The sequence below is a fragment of the Nyctibius grandis genome, chromosome 3 (assembly GCF_013368605.1).
Source record: "Nyctibius grandis isolate bNycGra1 chromosome 3, bNycGra1.pri, whole genome shotgun sequence".
NCBI classification, from domain to species: Eukaryota; Metazoa; Chordata; class Aves; order Nyctibiiformes; family Nyctibiidae; genus Nyctibius; species Nyctibius grandis.
Window position 1 is genome coordinate 96329739 of NC_090660.1, and position 18442 is coordinate 96348180.

General features: G+C 47.0%; 1 protein-coding gene across 1 annotated transcript in view; it reads left to right on the plus strand.

The window, feature by feature from the left end:
• Positions 1–3842: 3842 nt before the first annotated feature.
• NCALD (neurocalcin delta) overlaps positions 3843–18442 on the plus strand; it is a 53543-nt gene continuing 38943 nt past the window's right edge. Inside the window, exon 1 of the mRNA XM_068396286.1 lies at positions 3843–3901. The gene's annotated coding sequence lies outside the window, so the exon portion shown is untranslated. The remainder of the gene's footprint in view (positions 3902–18442) is intronic.

An 18442-nucleotide genomic window follows, 5' to 3' on the forward strand; every position in this document is an offset into this window, starting at 1 on the left:
GATTTTCTTACAGTGCTGCATTCCTGGGAAACCATCTTCCACCTGATTTGACTGGAACAATAATTCTTTCACTGGGCCACTGTCAGTGAACGGGGTGGGCTGAACCACTTTGCCTTCTTGTTTTTATTTCAAACCCCCCTGTGCTGGTAGTGCCATGTCAGCTGTATCAAAACTAAAATGTCTTTTCCTGTGGGTTTTTTTTCCACCCTGTTTTTCTACACGAGCAAAAGTCAACATGACAACATTTTGCTGAGCCTTATTTCTGTCTATTTTTTATCTATGTAGCTGATGCCAACGGAAACATTAGCCACTCTTTCAAACAACAAACTGCAGAGGCCAGCAAAACACATGTGGTTTATTTTATATATATATATATATAAAACATTAAAATCATGCCTACTTGCTTTTTTTCTTCCTTTTATTTTTAAAACCAGTAAAAAGTCATGGATGCTTGAGGGGAGATTTCAACACGAAGCACTTTTCTAAGTGTTGTTTTGGTAAGAGAAAAGCCAAGAGTAGATTCTCAGCTGCTTACGTGGATGTGGCTTCCCTGGGATTGATACCAGGGAAGATCTAGGCTTTTGTATGTTCAAAGATCAACCCATATAGAGTTTCTGCTCCCTGCATGTCTTCCATTTTATGGGCAAACAAGTGCTATCTATTGTTAGCTCTGCAGAGCCGAAAGAAATACAAAAGGAAAAGCCAGATTGTGACCCACCTTCTAGCACTGTAGCTGTGTGTAAGTTATTACATAGATCCTGATACATACATGTTGTAGGTGGATTTAGGTATTAGAGACATCTATGTGCATATTGTGATATATATATATATTACACATATTACTGCAGTCAGTGAAGCTCTGGCAGACTGTCCATCATGCTAAGCGTGAAGGAGCCAATTCATATCCCCTGGTAGTGCCCACTATGGGCCCCAGATATTGAGGGGTAGGAGGGAGGGAGGAAGTCCCAAATGCAGGATAGAGACCTTTCCCCACAAGGCATTGCATCCCCGCAGCCGGAGGAGGAGTGTGAGTCTCTGTACCGTGGTCCCAGGTGGATGCAACGCATTTGTTTCTCGACAGGCTTCAGCCTTTAAATATCTGTTATGTGTTTTTCCAGTCAGTACCTGTGTCTCATTGCTTTGTGCTCACTTGGTTGATTGACACTACAGAAGAGACTGGTTTGGCATTGGGGGTTTTATCATGGCAAAGTTAAGCTAAATCAGGGAATATAGGCTTTTCTGTCATTTTTAGCAGGATTCTTTGGCCTTTTGCTTTCATTTCTGTGTCCATCTGCGTGGTGTAAAGGTCTCCCTTGCCCCTAGTCCTGGAAAGCTTTGCGGGTTACAGCAAGTGCTGGGGAGAAGTAGAGATTTCAGCTGGAAATTCAGAAAATCTCCCCGTGGAGGAGTCATCCCCAGCCACTACCAGCGGGGAGGCACAGCAGGACCTCTGCCGAGCCCTGGGAACTGGGAACAGCCCACTTTAGACTGCCATTATCATATGTTTTTCAAAGCGCTGGACCTTTTTTTTTCCTTAGCATCTTTCAACTGGCTGAAAATTATAACCTTCACAACATATAATTAGTATGTCCTTATAAACACCATGCATGATTAAAAACCTCCTCTGGGCTCTTGCCCTGCAGCAGAAATACCCCGCAAAGGAGAGTGAAAGGGTTATTTTTATGCCGGAGGACAGAGGTGCTCTGCACACCCATGTGTTGTAGGTGTGGAGGAGCCGGCTTACATGGGAGCGGAGCGGGCGTGGGTCCCTTGGCGGCTGCTGTGGGGAGCTCCGGGGGGGACCCTGCATGGCCGCCTCCACCAGCCCTTTAGGGCATCAGCAAAATGCTATAGAAATGTTTTGTGATCATTCAAATGCATGTGTTGTATTGTTTGCTTTTGTGAAAGGGCCTTTGAAAGAATCAAAACCATTAAAATCTCGCCCAGGTGCACACACTTTTGACAGACTAATAGGAAGTGATGCACTACGCAGTGTTGAAGGATATCTTTTTAAACTGCAATCCCAAACTTTCTGTTGTATTGTACAAACATTGCCTTTAAGTCAAAAAACATATTTGTTTGTAATGGTACAATTTTATTGGTGGGTGTTGACATGAAGTCTCAGCCTTCTTTACTGGATTAATATGTGTGATTATATGTAACACATGTAATCAGCGGGGTTTTTAAAATTCATCGCAGTATTCTTGTTCTGTTAAACTGTCACAGGTTTCCCAGCTAATAGTGAATATTTTATTTTTAAGGCATGGATTTTAGACAGTAGGGGCTGCCTTATTCTATTGTAATAACTCTTTGAGCCCTATTCACTGTTTTACACCAAGGCCTGAGGGGCAGCTCATGATCCCAGAGGCCTTACCCCCTAATATGAGCTGCCTCGGGAAGCCCCACCGCAGTGGTGGTGCTGGAAAGGTGGTTTAAAAGCTGTGCTGGAGAGAGAGACACATGTCTTGCTAAATGCTACATAAACCAGCGCTGGATGTTGTTGATGTTGAGCTAAATATCCCCAGTGCCTGATGCTTTCACACTCGGGAGAGGGATGCAGAGGAGGGCGATGGGGCTCAGTGGTCCCTCCACTGCCTGCCAGTCCCATGTCCTCACCATCCACTCTCTGCCTTGGATGAAGGGAAGCCCTCCCCAGCACCCCTTTATGCCCCATCCCAGGCTGCCTGTTCGTTTTTAATATTTTCTCTTTTGCCTGTTGCAAAGGGGCCAAAGCCAACTTCAGCTGAGGATGCCCCGGTGTTTGCGTTTGCAGATCCATGTGGTGTTTCGTATCCCGGGCACCAGTCAGTAACCATCACTGACTCAGATGAGCACAGGAGTATTTTCTTGTTGCTGACACTTTGCCTTTCCTTCATGCTTCGTGTAGGTGAAAGCCTCTCCCTCCTCCTGGCCTCTCCCATGTCCTGCCCCTGGTGCGTGCATGTGCTGCAGGGCTCTGGCAAAGTGATGTGCAGATGAAAAAAGGAAATTTGGGGGAAGGAGTGAATTTCAGCTAGAGCTACAAGGAAATCTGAGACACCAGTGTCATGTCTCTGCCTGCAGGACAAGGCTGCGGAGGTGAGTCGGAGCCAGGCAGGAGGCAGGCACTGCTTTGTTCCCCTTCCTGGGACATTTTACCAGGCTGAGTTGGCCAGGCATCTCTGGGGGCCAGCCCGCAGCCCTGCATGACTGCTGCCCCACATCGCTTCAGCAAGGACTGCTGCTGCCTCGCCCCGAATCTGGGCAGAGATGCTGGTGACCAAACAGGCATCTCTGTGGCTATGAATAAAACCTCAGCTGTGTGTCATTTTGAAAGACCGTAATTTTAGCCAGCCGGTGCAGTGCCTGGCTGCGCATCATCAAGGTGCCATGGTACACATGGAGGGCAGTGCTTTTGCCCCTTTCCTTGGGCAAACCAGGCGTATAAGGGTTTTTTTTCTGCTGGAGGCTGGGGATGCAGGAGGAGGAGGAAGAGGGAGGTGCATTTTCTTACGGGGACAGGGTTAAGAGAGCATCCGTGATGGGACCAACCCCCCAGCACAGAGCATCCGTGATGGGACCAACCCCCCAGCACAGCCAGCTCCAGCCAGCCCTCGGTGTTTGGGTTGTCCGGGCGCTGTGACGGTTCCAATGTGCACGCAGTATGACAGATGACCTATTGAAATAATTTCAGAGCAGTGCTGGGGTTGCCAGGACAACCAGTGCTCCCTGGGCTTGCGCAAGGCCATGTGACAGCCGCCTTGACGTCAGCTGGAGGCAGAGCCTGCGGTTTCGGCCGCGCAGCCAAAGCCTTGTGAGAACCTAGTGGATGCTGGATTTATCCCCGCTGCCGCCGCCGCTGCTGTTTCTCAGGGGCTGCCAGAGCATGGACTATTAAAAACTTGCATTTCTGCAGTGTGAGGTAACCGTTTGCTTTATGTTCTCATCAGGTATTTTTTTTTTCCTTTAAAAAAAATAGGATAGAAAGCAGCTTATCACGACTGATATTTTTTTCACTTGTTTGTTTTGGCTGGAAGTTTGCCTTGATGAACAAGCCCGGCACTATCAGATAAATGCAAAGCAGCTTCCAGTTACTAATTGTGTGTGCAGACTGCAAAGCGGAGTTAAATTTAGATTAATGATCCGTGAAAGGAGAATAAAATGGTATTGTTCTCTTTTGACATTTCAGGAATATAAATGAACACGAGTAATCCTAGGCTAATGCCTTCGGGAGTTAAAAGAAATTATGTTTAGGTATTGTGTTGATTTGGGCATCTCTACAGCTTTATAACTCTGTTGGAACTTGTAGGTTTTTTTAGTGCTGCCCAATTCAGGTGGGTTTGTACCCAACGTGTTCAGTGAGGGAGCAGCCAGCAGCCACTGCAGCTCGGAACAGCTTGAAATCCAACTCCCAAAGTTTGAGTCTTTAAATCATCTTTGTTCACATGGAGTCCCCGCACCCCGTACACTCCCCGGGCTTTCTGTCCCTCTCCTGGGGCACGCGGCACTCTTGACCATATAGTGTTTACAGAGGAAAGGATGAAGAGCTTCCTGAAAAATTATCTGAAATATGCCAAGCGGGCAACATTGCTGTAACACGGGCTTTTACCCTTTTTCTCACACACACACACGTACAGCTTGGGTTTTGCTTTTTCTTTTTCCTGTTGTGGGTTGAGAGTGGTTAGAATAGCTAAAAAAAGAACTGCAGCACGAACAGCACTATGGTAATTGAAAAATGAAATGCTGTTTGGGTCTTTTTGTAAAAAGAAGAGGGAGTTTGGGTCTGTTTCTGTGTTGCACTTACTCCAAGGGGGCTGTTATGGGGAAGGAGATCCCAGGGCTGCTGAAGTTTAGTGCCACAGCCTGAGTTTGTTTGTGTGGGAACGTATAGATTCGTTTGAAGAACAGACTACAGCTGAAGCATCGTGTATGTTATTTCCTGGAAAAGTATGCTAGATCTTTCTTATCTTCTCTAATTATATGCTCCTGTTCCCTTCCTCCCAAAGTTCAAAGGGTTTATTGATAATGGTAATGATTTTCTAAAGCAGCTGCTACTCTGAAACAATCATGGAGCTACAAAACAATTTAAAACACAGAGCAATAAAAGATTAAAAAATTCTATAAAAATTATTCTGATGTTACTAAATGCAGCAGAAGTCATTGTTTCAGAACAGGAGCCAAGGCAGAGATTAAAACTGAAAGCACTTCTGTAAGGAAAGTTGCGGCTTAATGCTCTGGATTTCACTGCATTTGGTATTCTTATCAGAGGATAAAATGCATCTGAAACCTCTAAACCATTTCACTTGGTGTTTTCTCATCTGTACTTTCCAATTTAACTCTTGTGCCCAAAATATCAATGTTTGGGGGGGGTGAGATATTTTAAATCTTCTTTATTAAATTCTTCACCTGATGCCAGTGCACCAGTGCATGAGGAATCTCAACTGGCTCATTGTAGGTGAGTTTAACCAGGGTTTAGAGGAGCACAGCAGCTTTGCCGGGGAGGTGCTAGCACCCCATGCTCAGCCTTCCCGCAGGGAGCGGGGCTCTCGGGGTCCTCGCCCGGGCAAGCCGGCTGGGCTGAGCTGGGCACAGCTGCTCCCCAGCCGGCGTGGGGAGCCGTGTTTCGGCTGACGGCAGTCCACGTCTCCCCCCCTGCATGTGAGTCCCCCCGGAGCCTGGGTGGTAGGGTGGGAGGGGAGGGCAGAGAGAAGTGGACAATGCGACCCACCACCCTCTGAGCTCTGCTTGTTCCCCAGCTCACATTGGTGGGGCAAGTCCAGCAAAGGACTGGGGCACGGAGTATGGGGACAGATTCGAGCTGAGTGGCACCTGCCATTCAGGAGTAATCATTAACCTTCACGTCTGGAGGATTTGTCTCCACATATAGTTGTGGTTGCCTGCCAGATTTGATTTGAGTCGTCAGTGTGGCAATGATGCTCGGTGAGGGCTGGGGCTTCACCTCATTCATTTAGGTTTGAATACAGAGTCCTGTAGCATTTAATGCCTTGAAAACACCTGCAAGGTGAAAAATAATTGATGCAGCTTTTGCTCAAGAGCTATTCACTAGAAATATTTTAAAAATAGGTTCCTTATCTCCAGCTGGAATGGACATATCTTGCTTCAGTGATACTGAGCGAGTCTTCAAAAGGCACTAATGTGACCTGAGAGAAGGGGATGATAAACTGATTCACATTTTAACAAAAGGGTCCCAGCCATGTTGTGGCAGGAGGTCTGAGAGGCAGCGTTACTGGGGAAGCTGGTGAGGGCTGTTGAGCTTGCACAGGCATGCGTCCTGCTTGGCAGAGTGACCAGCTCTGTACCCCCTCACTGAGTCTTGGGGGACTTTGGGCATCCCATCGGCCCGGGCCTCTTTGAAGCCCAGAGGTGGGGATGGCTGAGATGTGGTCAGGCAGGCAGCTCGCAGGCAGTGCAAGAGTCTGTCTGCAGCTGGAGGAAAAGGCACAGGTCCCTCCTCAGGGAAAGGGCAGGGGACGGTGTGTGAGTCGTCCTGGGGCTGTGTGCCTCTGTGTGGTGATTTCATGCTCTCCTTTTTTCTAGTCAACTCTGTACCAAACCCTTTCGACAAACACTTTGATTTTACCTTGGGAGTGTGTGAAATTGCCTGGCAATGTAATGCTAAGCATCCCGCTGTCTCTGCCCTGCCATGGTTTCACCCACCACGAGAAAAGAACAAACAGCCTGTAGGTTCCTTCCTACCACTGAGAGGGGAGGAAGGTGGCTGCAGCCCATCCGTCATCTTCTGCCCAGTGCCACAATCATTACACTGCCAGCTTACTTGGACTTGAAATCCTCTGACATAAAGAGAAAAGAAAAGAGATGCACACGGGCTTGGTTACACTCCACCTTCTTCTAAGGAGGCTGGGTTGACCCTCATGCCTCCCAGCAGCCTTCATATCATTTGCAAATGTCACCCCCTTGCACGCACATGAAGAGGAGATGATCTCTTCTGACAGTCTCCTAGTCCATAGAGAAGGGAGAGCAGACTAGCAGTTCCTGAGGAATCGGAGCACTTCACCGCAGAAGAGAACTTGGCTAAAACCAGGACTGAGATCTCCTAGAGTCACTTCTCACACAACTGGATGCAGCTAAGGAAATTAAAAAATAGACGGGAGCTGTTGATGCCTCTAGCCTAGTAATAATAACACACTCTAGTCTTTAGTGTGATCTACCTTGATCTGGTTGAGTTTATGGGCAATGACAACCTAAATTTAGGCTAGAAGCGTAATAAAGCCTAAAAAAAACTTGCAACGCAGAGCACTGACTCCTCCTTGCATTTTTTCAAACAAAATTATATTTCTGCTGTCTTTTTAAAGGTCCTAGCCACTACTAAATACAATATTTCAGGAGAGGAATAAAATCCCCCACACCAGGGCAAGGAATTGTCAGGCAGTGGGAACTGATGTAGCAGTATGGAGTTTCAGGCTCTTAAATTCCATAGTGTAGAAGCTGGTTTCCACCCTGTTAAAAATCATTTCGTTGTGCTAATTTAATGTCCTGCATCAACATTAGCAACAACTGTTTTAAATGATAACTGAGCTGCAGTAGAGATTTGTCATTTTAATCAACAGTTGCTTTTCCAATTAAAACCACATGCCATGCGTATAGTACTCTGACTGCGACATAGAAGTTGACCTGATTGTTGGTTCCAAGTTAAAGTGACAAAAATCCTAACTCTGGAATGGTTTTGGTAGTCATATTTTAGAAATAATCTTCCATGGTGAGCCAAAATCTCTGCAGACAGTTATAGTCCGATAACAGTTAAAAAAATAGACTATGTTTTGGCTGTACTTTTGCTGCTGTTAAATTTATCTTCTTAAATAGCAGGGAGTATGAGTTGAGGTTTGAGAAACAGTAATTTTGTAATTATTTGACATGAATCGAATTATTCTGTCATCAAATTTGCATTTCAGACAGCATTACAGTATGAAAATATAATTAGAAACTGTAATTCAGGAATTGCTGAATGTGGTATTTCCCAGAGGGAGCACTGTGAAGAAGCTGCCCTCACTACAACTTTAGCAAATGTTGAAATCCTATAGGTGGAAAATGCGAAGGACCGAGTGGTAAAGTTCCTCTCCCTTCTGCGGTCTCAACGCGCTGTCAACTTTCTGCCAAACTTCATCTTTTTGTTAAGATTCATTTCCCCAGAAACATCTAATCATTAAGAGCTGAAGTGCTCAGATCCTGTTCTGCTGAATTTCAGTCTGGCTGTGTTGATAGTTGCTGAATTGCTTTCAGACACAGAATGACACTGAGATAATGTAAGGATCTGATTTACACACACAATAGCCAAGAAGCTTGTCGTTTGGGCTGAAATGTTGGTTTTAATTTGCCCAGTGCCCAGAATTCCCAGCAATGCTTCCTATCACAGGAGAGAGCAGAGGATGGGTCTCGGTTTAGCTCTCTCTTCTTTTGTAATTCAAGACTTTTTGCTGTACATGTTCACAGTGTTGTGCAAAGTTTTAGCTGTGTGAATCTCACTGATGTCAATCCTTAGTTTTTATTTTCCTTATGATCTTCGGCTTATCATAGACATATTAGCTGGAAATGAAAGCATCCTCTCTTTTTAGTTGAACTTGTGTTGATAAATCCCATCCAATTTTGTCTGAAAAACACCTTTGGAGAGCATCATCCATGGCCCATTTTTCCTATCACCTTGCTGGGTCATTGGACAAGCCCATATGTGGAGCAGAGCTCACAATGCACGAAGCAAAGCTGGCATTGGGAGGAGACAGAAACTGAGTGCAGGACATGTTTGATGCTTCCATATCCCTGTCCATCTCTCACAGTCCTGCTGAGAGGGAGTCCCAGTGCTCCTCCAGAGGAAATGTCAGGGGAAGGCAGGAAAAAGAGAAGTTTGGACCTCTGAACCCAGGACTGCACAGATAAATGGGCTGGCTGGTGACATGGTTCCTAGTGACGCAGGGACACTGTCACCACCAGTGTGCTTTGAGGAACAAGAACCTTTTCCCATACCTGCCAAGGGCCACCTTCCTGCACCCACCTACACCCAGCCCTGGCGCTTTGCCTGGGTGCAGGGGAGAACATCTGCTCTGTCACCCATGTTTTGGGTGATGCACAAACTGCAAGCTGGATCTTGTACTTGCAATGTGAGCAAAGGGCAGGAGCTCCAGGGTGTCGCTGCAGATGACCTGAGAAGGGATTTTTTTGTTAGGAAGGGTGCAATAAGCCAGGTTGGCTTTTTATGGATAAGTGCCCTCGCTTGGGGAGCCCTGTGCAAGCACTGGTTGGCAGGTGGGGCATGAGCAGCTCCTGAGCACCACACTGGTATTTTTGCACATTTACGTAGAAACTCCAGAGGGGCAGGAGACAGTGCTTCAGCCGTCTCTGTGCGCAGAAGCAGGTGCACACTGGGGCTGAAAGGCTTTGAGACAGGTTTATACCTGCCACATTTGTCAAAAAGCCTCTTAGCAGTGTGCTGAATTTCACTGTCGAGAGAACAGGGGCTCAGGTGTGGGCCAGAGCCAGACTGACCTGCTGCAGGGGCAGGATGGACCACGGGGCAAGTGATGCCACGTGGGGAAAGGACAGGCCTGGGCAGGACTGAGTGACCAGGTGATGGCAGGATAAGTCCAGGGGCAGGCTTGCCACTTCTTGACTGTTCTGCAGTCATCGCTGTGTTTGCCCCAGCGAGGACCTCTGGTAGCATTGCCCAGTGTAACAGGTTGTCCACGGTATGGGCCAGCCAAACCTCATGTGAAATGGAGCTGCTTTAGGGAGTCAGGAAAGCAAAACACTGATGCTCTGTCATTTTGCTGCCGTCTGATGTAATGGTGGCTAAAAGGGCTGTTCTATCTGCTGAACACTGGGTTCAAAACAGGGCTGGAGAAACACTGCACAGTCAGCCCTTGCACAGTACATGCTACTGGAGAACAACGGTTTTTTCTTTAAAAGCTTCATGTTCTTATATTATAGAATAGATCAGGTTTTGGAGACACCCAAGATTACATGTAAGGAGGTTTTATTGGATGAGCAGATCAGGTAGTTTACAGGCTTTCATTCCAGAGAAGGCAAGTTACAGCAGAAGAAGGTCAAAGTTAGCTTCTTTCTCCACCAATTGGCTTGCTCCTAGAGCGGGTAGATTCCCTGATGATGCCTCACATGGCCTTTTTGCATTTCCTCCAGGACTGCAGACACACAATGGATTGTGCTCCTTTGAAGTGTCTAACTTCAGCTGAATAATACCTGAAGAGACTTCAGCTACAAAGCAATTCAGCCCTGAGAATCTTTAGCTCTAAAGAAAATATTCTGCTCATGGTGTGTGCATGTTCCTAATGGCAAATCCAGGATGCCAGGGGGAAGCGAACACAAAGCCGTTGATTATTTCCACAACTGCTATATGCTTCCTATCACAACACTACGCTTTTGTGCAGAATGACAGCATGATTGCAGAGTCCTCTTTAACTTTACCATTTTAGCAAGCCCAGGTCCAATTAGAGCAATTATATCTCAGCAGAAACACTGTCTGTTGTCCTCTGGACCTGTCTGTCAAGTGTCCTATTCATAGCTGTTTATCTTGTGTGAGGTTTTACGTATAAAGTCGCTCTGACCCTACTAACACAGTCTCATCTGAAGCGTAGTCTGCGTTTTCACAGACTTATTTCACAGGCTGATGTGAACAAGAAGAGTGCAAAATTATGGTTGGCCAAGGATACGTCTTTCAGTCTAGCCACGATCTTCTCTTGCTCGAACATTATTGCTGGTTGGACACAGCACACAGATTTCACTTTCAATTATTTCACTTTCAATTACTGTACTGCTAAAAATCAAGAACTTTATCAGAATTTGCAGTTCTTCCTTGATGCATTGGAGAGTCTCCTTAATCAAAATCACCAACGAGAGTTGCAAGGCATGTAGTGTTTGATGGCACATGATGTTAAACCACTTACAGTTCTGAGGTCTATGTGGGACTATTCGGTCACGGAGTTATTGAAGAGCCACCTTCTTGAAGAAGGTAGTGGGCACTTCTGCAGAAAGACCGTCTATGATGGTTTGCTTTACCTCTGCTGTCAGAGCCTGATGAAGGAGCTGAGTGAGAGTCCTGCCAAGGAAGTCCCACTTGTCCCCACCAAGGTAAAAGCTGAGAAGCAGAGCTCAGTGAAAGGCAGAAGTGCTGGGACTTGGGAAGGTCAGGGGCAGTGGAAAGAGGAAATCTTTCTGAACAAAAAATAGATTTTTATTTTCTCATACTTCTCCTGGAAGGGAAAACCCAGGGAGAAGCGTTTGGAGTCTTTTTCCTGAAACAAAATGAACTCTTTTCTGACAATTCAGAGATGAGATTGCATGTGAGAGAGCAGCCCCCGTCTCTGCTGCTGGCTCCATGGCATCCATGTGAGTCCCAGCCGACATGCACAGCAGCGCTCAGGCAGGGCAGTGTTGCTTTAGGAACTGAAAACACGAGCTCACACCTTAGTCGTTCTTCCTCCAGCATCATCAGGGCAGCGGTTCCATCACATTTATTTCCTATTTTGCCTCTCTCTTGCTAAGTTTCAGTCCACGTGGGAAGGCAGCCGGTCCCTTTTGTCAGGAGGACATGCGGAGCCGCCCGCGGCGGTGGCCCAGATGTCACCTGTGCCTTCGCTTGGCGCAGGATGCCGCAGGCAGGAGAGCAGTGCCAGTGCAGACCAGGGCTGCAGAGACCTTGGAGACCTGGTCACACTAGTGGCAAGGATAAACGAGAGCTGATGAAACAGCAGTATCACATGCTCCACGCCAGCTCTGTGGGGGTCTCGGTGAATTAGTGAAGATACGTTTATAATGGTAAATGCTTACCTGGGTCTGCAGCCTTGGCAGATTCAGTTTCTTTTCTTGCAGCAGTGATGGCCTTTTCTCTGTGAACCATGGGCAGCGAGATGCTGTGCAGGGTGAGACCCCCCCCCTCACTGTGTCCACATGACGCTTGTGGTGCCCCAATTAGAAAAATACAATTGTTTCAGAGATGACAAAAGGTGACAGAAGCACTAGTAGGGTGACAACTTGCCTGATTTTTGCTTTTTTTATTAGACACTGGGACCCTTGCAGAAACCTGCACCTCACTTAATTCAAAGTGTCTGATTAAAAATTGAAGAGTATTTCACTATTAGTCACTGTGTGTCAGCTGTTAGTTCACCGTGGTATTGCTCCCGTACTGCGACCCTGCAGAAAACACAGCTTTCCTGTGTGTGGCTCCCACGGTGCTTGTGGACAGCAGTCCAGGCAGGGCGGATGAGAGACAGCTGGGAGAGAAGGGGTTAAAACAAGCCATGGTTGCCAGTTTGAGGCATTTTCAAAAATAGCAGCTTTTCTTTTGTTTGCTGAATTCCCCGTGCCTTTCCAGTGCTGTTTCCATTATTCATTTCTTTCCCAAAATAACATTTTTAGGCAGAGGAATGGCTTGAGCAGGGAGAGGAGGGAATCTGCAGCCGAGCAGGACAGCTGCATGCAGTCCTCTGTCTGCGCCGAGGGGGCTCCGAGATGCCCTTGGATGCTAACGGCAACTACCAGGCAGGTGGCAATTCCCAATATTTCAGGCAATTTCACTTCCTCAGTGGCAAGCCTGGCAATTCCTTCTTGACAGCCTTCAGTGGTGCTTCTCAGGGGCAAGCTTTGGGTTTGCACAGCTTGCAGCTGCCCTTGCAGTGAAACATTTGTTATTCTTCTTTCAAAGGGGAAGCCTGAACACGTCCGAATGGCTTCCAGCTACACAGGGGATGTGCTCATGGTCAGTGCGGTGGGAAGGTGCCCTGGCAGGTGGTGTGCTCCTGCTGTCCAGCATCTTTGTAGCGCAACCTGACCAGAAGAATCTCTTGCTGGTGGATGCTGCTTTGAAGGAGAAGGAGGGAAATCTTTGGGAAAATAAGCCTGAGGAGCCTGGCCCCAGGACTGGTGATGCAGGCAGATCCCACTGAACCGGGACGTAGCCCCAGCCCTCGGGGTGCCTCGGGTGTCCTGTCCTTGAAAGCTGACCCATGAAAGAGGCTGCTCCAGAGGGGTTCCCTGGCAGCACCCACCAGGGCTGACCGGGGACACCCCTTTCTCATCCTTCATGGTCAGGCATGCAGCCAAACACTGTGAGCTCCAGAAACGGGTGCAGGCAGCCTTCCCCTGGGGGTGCAGGGTGGGGCAGTGGAAAAGAAGACCTGAGAGGAATTAAAAATTAAATGTTGATAGCAGCAGCTTGCTGTCACCATATCCCAACACCTTTGCTGTGGCTGGCCGGCTGCCTAAGTGCTGAGCGGGAGGAGAGGAGCATCCCATCCTCACTGCCCTCACTGAAGACCAGCCAGCCCTCCTCTGGCCCTGGTGGGGGGATGGAGAGAAGCTGCCCCCCGCTGCGTACAAGGGCTTCGGCCCACAGGACCCTCCAGCTCTGACCCACTGGAGGCAGCACCACCCACCTTTCCGTGGAAATCCCCAGAGTCATAGTGAAAGGCACCACGTGAGAAGGTGGCCAGACCCAGATGAGTCACTCACCACTTGGACAGATGTTGCTGTTAAATATGGGGTGCTGGGGGCTGGACTGGCCGCGCCACAGCCCTCTCTATTGTTTGGGGTCTGAATAACCCCAGCCACAGGCTTGCTTAGTGCAGGCAGAGACTGAGCCTACTGGGGCTGGCATTTGGGGTGCAAGGGCCAAGCCTACCAAGGCTGGTATTCGGGGGTACAAGGGCTGAGCCCCACTGAGGCTGGCATTCAGAGGTGCCACTGGCACATATGTGAAGAGCAGTGTCCATTGCAGTGGAGAGCAGGACCCACATATAGGCAGCATGGGAGCAAGGCTCTGGGCTCTGTGTCACTGTCCCCATCTCAACACCCCTTTCCCAGTAGGTAAGAGCTTGCTTCCCCCAAGCCTTGACATTTCTTATTTTAGCATTAACATTCCAGTAGGTGACAAGTTACACAGTTTCCTGAGGCAATGGCTGTGTCCGTACTGCATTAAATAGGGAGCATCCCCAGCATCAGAACTCAGTGATCAAAACCACTCCCTGTCCAGAGTGGTCCCTAGCCCTGTTTTGCTCCCAGCCAATTCGTATCCTCCCAGCTGGTGCCCAAGCCCAGGCTGGGTCTTAGCCTGTGCCCCTGGGCCCATCCCACGGGACACACAGCACACAGTCACTCTTCAGGAGGGTGAAAAACTTCAGTAGCATGGAGGAGAGAATTTCTGTGCCAGTTGGTCCCTGTGCTGGGGAATGCACCCAGATGCATTTGCTTTGTAGTCACAGGTGATGTAGTAAATGTCATCATGCATAACTGGGTGGGAATCCTTGAGGAAAAAAAAAAAAATTAAAAACAGAAAAGTGGTTTTTCTGAAGCCCGGGGCTGGGGAGAGCTCCTGAGCTGCAAGCTCTCGTCATGGCCACCAGCAGGAAACCAGCCTACTGAAGCACGACAAAAAGGCTGGCAGCCCCAGGCTGTCGAACAAAGCAGTGGGTTTTTAATAGGACCAGAGCGAGGGAAGTGAGGAACATGTCTAGAAGGAAGGACAAAGAAAAATCTTTAGCCTATAGAGAAACAGCCATCTGTATAGAGGGAAATTATCATGTACAGTGCTGACCTGACTCTGTACAGAGAGCATAATGTCAGTGGGGTTCGAGAGAGCCAGGGGAGTATTTACCTATCTCCTTGTCTGCAGCTTTCCAAGAACATTTCATTGTTTTTATTATTTGTTCCATTTGACATGGAGTGTTTTCCACTTTCCCTGGTTTTCCCAGTTAGATCCAACTGCCTGTGCCTCTGTCCTGGGGCAGCAGCCTCCTGCTGCCCCTGGGGACATTGCCAGCTGTGTGGCTGGTGGGATGGGGCTAAACCTCGACCTTGCTACATGCTGGAATTGCAGCTCCTTTATCAGATGCTGAGCAGAGGTAGGCTATGTCATTGGTAGCAGGCAAAATCTGTCACGCTGGGACTTTTCAGGCTGGGGTCCTCATTTAAACCTCTCCACGGACTCACTTTTTACCCCAGGCAAATCATTTAATGTCAGTGGCCATCCCAGTCAGATGAACATGACCATGACTATGATGTCTCGACAGGTCCTTTGGTGGAAGCCATCGCATGGTGCTCTTTGATATTATTTGCAGCTTTACATTGAAGCCCTGCAGAGTACCAGGTCATTGGCTGGGCTGTTTTGAACTGTGGGGTTTGGTGAAGCAGGACCCCAACTTTTAGTAAAGCAGGACGTGGGCATGACTGTATGGAAGTGTAAAGTTTTTCCCCTTTTACTTGCAAACAGAAGTTGCTGTGCTTATATTCCTCCAAATAACACAGGGGATTTAGGAAGACTAGCATTAAGGCATTTTTTCAGAGTCATTGAATATGTTTTAATCCTTATTAGCCTTGAGCAATTGTCTCCCAGTGAACTCACGGAAGGATAGGTATAATTAAAGATCTGTCCTGCGCTGCCTACCGTGCATTTACAGCTACACAACTGCTCTCACTAGTGAAAAAGAAATACGTCTTTCTAAAGGAAAGCTCAACAACAGGAAGTATTTCTTTCACAAAACTAAACACAAGTTTTTCTTCCAAGCATCACCAGATAAAAGCAAAAACTTAAATTTCTAGTTCCACTAAGCATCTGGCTGTAATGTACAATTCCTTGACTTTGTTCATTTTTTAACCAAAATGTGCTCCTGTTTTAAACCACAGTTGGTTCACCTGGTAATAAAAGCCTATTCAACCATTTGTGTGTTTCATCAGTGTTTGCATTCATTGGTCTGTATCATATTTTGTGTTTTACTTCAGTCTTTCTGCTGAAGAATCTATGTTGTCCAAATTGCCACTGCTCAACTACACATAACTCGCTATCCCTTACTACTTAAAATTGGTTATCTAATTCTGCTGATGGGTAATTTTGATCAAGATTTCACAGAGTGTTAAATTTGTCTCTGCAAACAATACAGTGACAGGCTTCTCTCCCAGTCATTTCTGAAATCCCCCACCCCACCAGTTGCAAAGCCTTATGATCGCTGCTTCTCAGGCGTCTGGCACAAATGGAAGCAGCACCGTTGTGCGACATGCTTGTTACTTCAGGCATTAGTCTTGAGAAGTGCTGGGTAAGTGGGTGGTTTGTCATGTCTGTTTAAGCACATTATTCCTGAAACTGCTCTTCCTCCAATCAATAAAAGACTCCTTAAAATTGCTTAAACGTATTAAGAAAAATGTGATTTACTCCAGGAATCTTTATTGCATTTCATTATAAGCTGCTGAATGTAATATACGAAGAAGATCATTTTAATTATAAGTGGACAAAAGGAAGATCTACGCTGCGTTCCCACTAAGCAACTATCAGACTATCAGCAACACTCACCTTCTCCATCTAATGCAGTTACACAAACTAATTAGGTCTGGCATTTCTAATGGGAACAGGGTTAACTATATTGCAGAGCCCCCAAGAGAAACTGGCATCAGATGAATTTGTTAAATATTGTGGTATCTGTTCTCAGCTATTTTTTTCTGCCCTGAGGAAGCTTATGAGATAGGTAGCCAAAATGTGGGCAGAGAGTTTGGACGACAGGCCATTGATCTCTCTGTTTTGTCTTGAACTCGTTTTGCTGTGCTTGGTGCTGCCCTCTGGAAGCTCATCAGATAGCAGAGGACGGTGATGTTCCTCTCCACTTGCAGACTCCTGCATGGTTAGTTTTTGTTTTACAAAGTGAAGTGCCTTGGTGTCATTCACAACTGTTTTGTACCTAATTCCTATTTCAAATCCTGGGCAGAAAATTTTCAGAGGAGAAAAAGGGAAAATTCAGTCCAAGGTGGTGTCTTAGGGCAACTGTTCCCCTCCAGCTGTGTTCTTCCCCATTAAGAGGACAGTTGACAACTTTCATACAGGTTTACTTCTTGACTTTTTGCATATAAGCACCTGATAGTTACACAACAGAATCAAATATTTCCTGTACCCTACAGCATCCAAAGAGTCTGCATTACTTACTGCAGGGGCAGCCCTCCTTAATGCTGTCACTTAAAATATTTGAAACATAGAGAAGACACATCAAAGGGTGAATATTATGTTATTTTATTATATGAATTACTTTCCAGACGTGAATATCTGAGGGTCATTTTCTGCCTGTGGAGCAATGGGTGTGCTGAGGTTAGCAAGGAAAAAAAGAGGCCAAGCAGCAGAGCAATACGTGATGTAACGCTGGGTATGTGGGATTGGGAGCACAGGAATGCGGGAGCACCAAGCAATGAAGCAGCACCTGTGCACCGTGGCTGTGGGAGCAGCCCCGTGTGTTCAAGGCACCACTGGGTGAAGGTGATAAGCTGAGAGGTTCCTCCACATCTGTCATGGTGTGGCTTGGGGGGAACATGGGGCAAGGTGCCTCCCCACTGTCACAATCGAGACAGTCTAGGCATGCCCTGGGGCAGAAGGATGGCCATCAGGAAGTTTAAGCACCAACAGCCTCTGTGCCCTGGTAGGGTCAGACAGTGCCTGATGAGAGTCTGTCCTGTGCCAGTCCCCCTGAGATTCCCTGCCAATCCAGGAACCACAAAAACTGACTCCAAGTGTACAGAAGCACAGGACCAGCTTATACAAAAAGCCATACAGGTGTTTTAGAAAATCCTTTCCTCCCTCTTCCTGTGCATCAGTTCAGTCAACACTGAAATGCAGGTGTCACCCAGTAATCTTTGTAAAGTGGTCAGAGGGCTTCAGATGAAAAATGCATGTGACATTAATAAGTTATTTTGTTCCCTATAGGAGATGAAGCGATCACATTAAGAAAGAAAAACTTCGTAGAAAGCGTGAATTGCTCCATCAATACTGAATATAAACTGGGCACAGGATTCACTTTCCAAGAAAATGAAAAACTTGCTATTTATTTCACAAATTTTGCCAACATATTCTGCTAAGCCTCTTGACTCCAAGGTTAAGCCCAACCAGCTGTGAATTTTATTGAGGTTACTTGTAAATCTTAATTTCAATTACTTTTTTGCAATAATTGTGTTGCTGCTCCCAGTACTCTCTGATGCTCAGAGTGACAGATCTGGCTGGCTCTCCTGACCTGTCTGCTGTGTCCTGCGTCCAGACGCACTCGTCTGCTTGTATAACCCTCTGCTCACAATCCTGCCGCTACGCATTACTGATGTGCAGCGGTGGGAGATTACATACTGCAGCGGAAGACAGAAATATTGTAAACACATTTACTTAATGTTGCTGCCTTTGGCTCTCCTCTTGGTGATCCTTCATGCCAGAAAGACTCTGCCCACTGTAAGAAGCACACTTGGTTTTTAGGGTGCTGTTTCTCTTCCAGAAGAATGCAGGACAGGAGGACACCTCCTGACTCATCCAGTCCACTGCAGGTATCTGCATCATACAGCCCCTATTTGTGGATTTCTCAAACTCCATTTTCGCATGAGCTAGGCCATTTGTCTTGTGGTCTTCAGAGAAGGCTGTTCCACAGACTTTGCTGCTCCAGTGGTTAGAGATTTGCTTCTCATTCCCAGC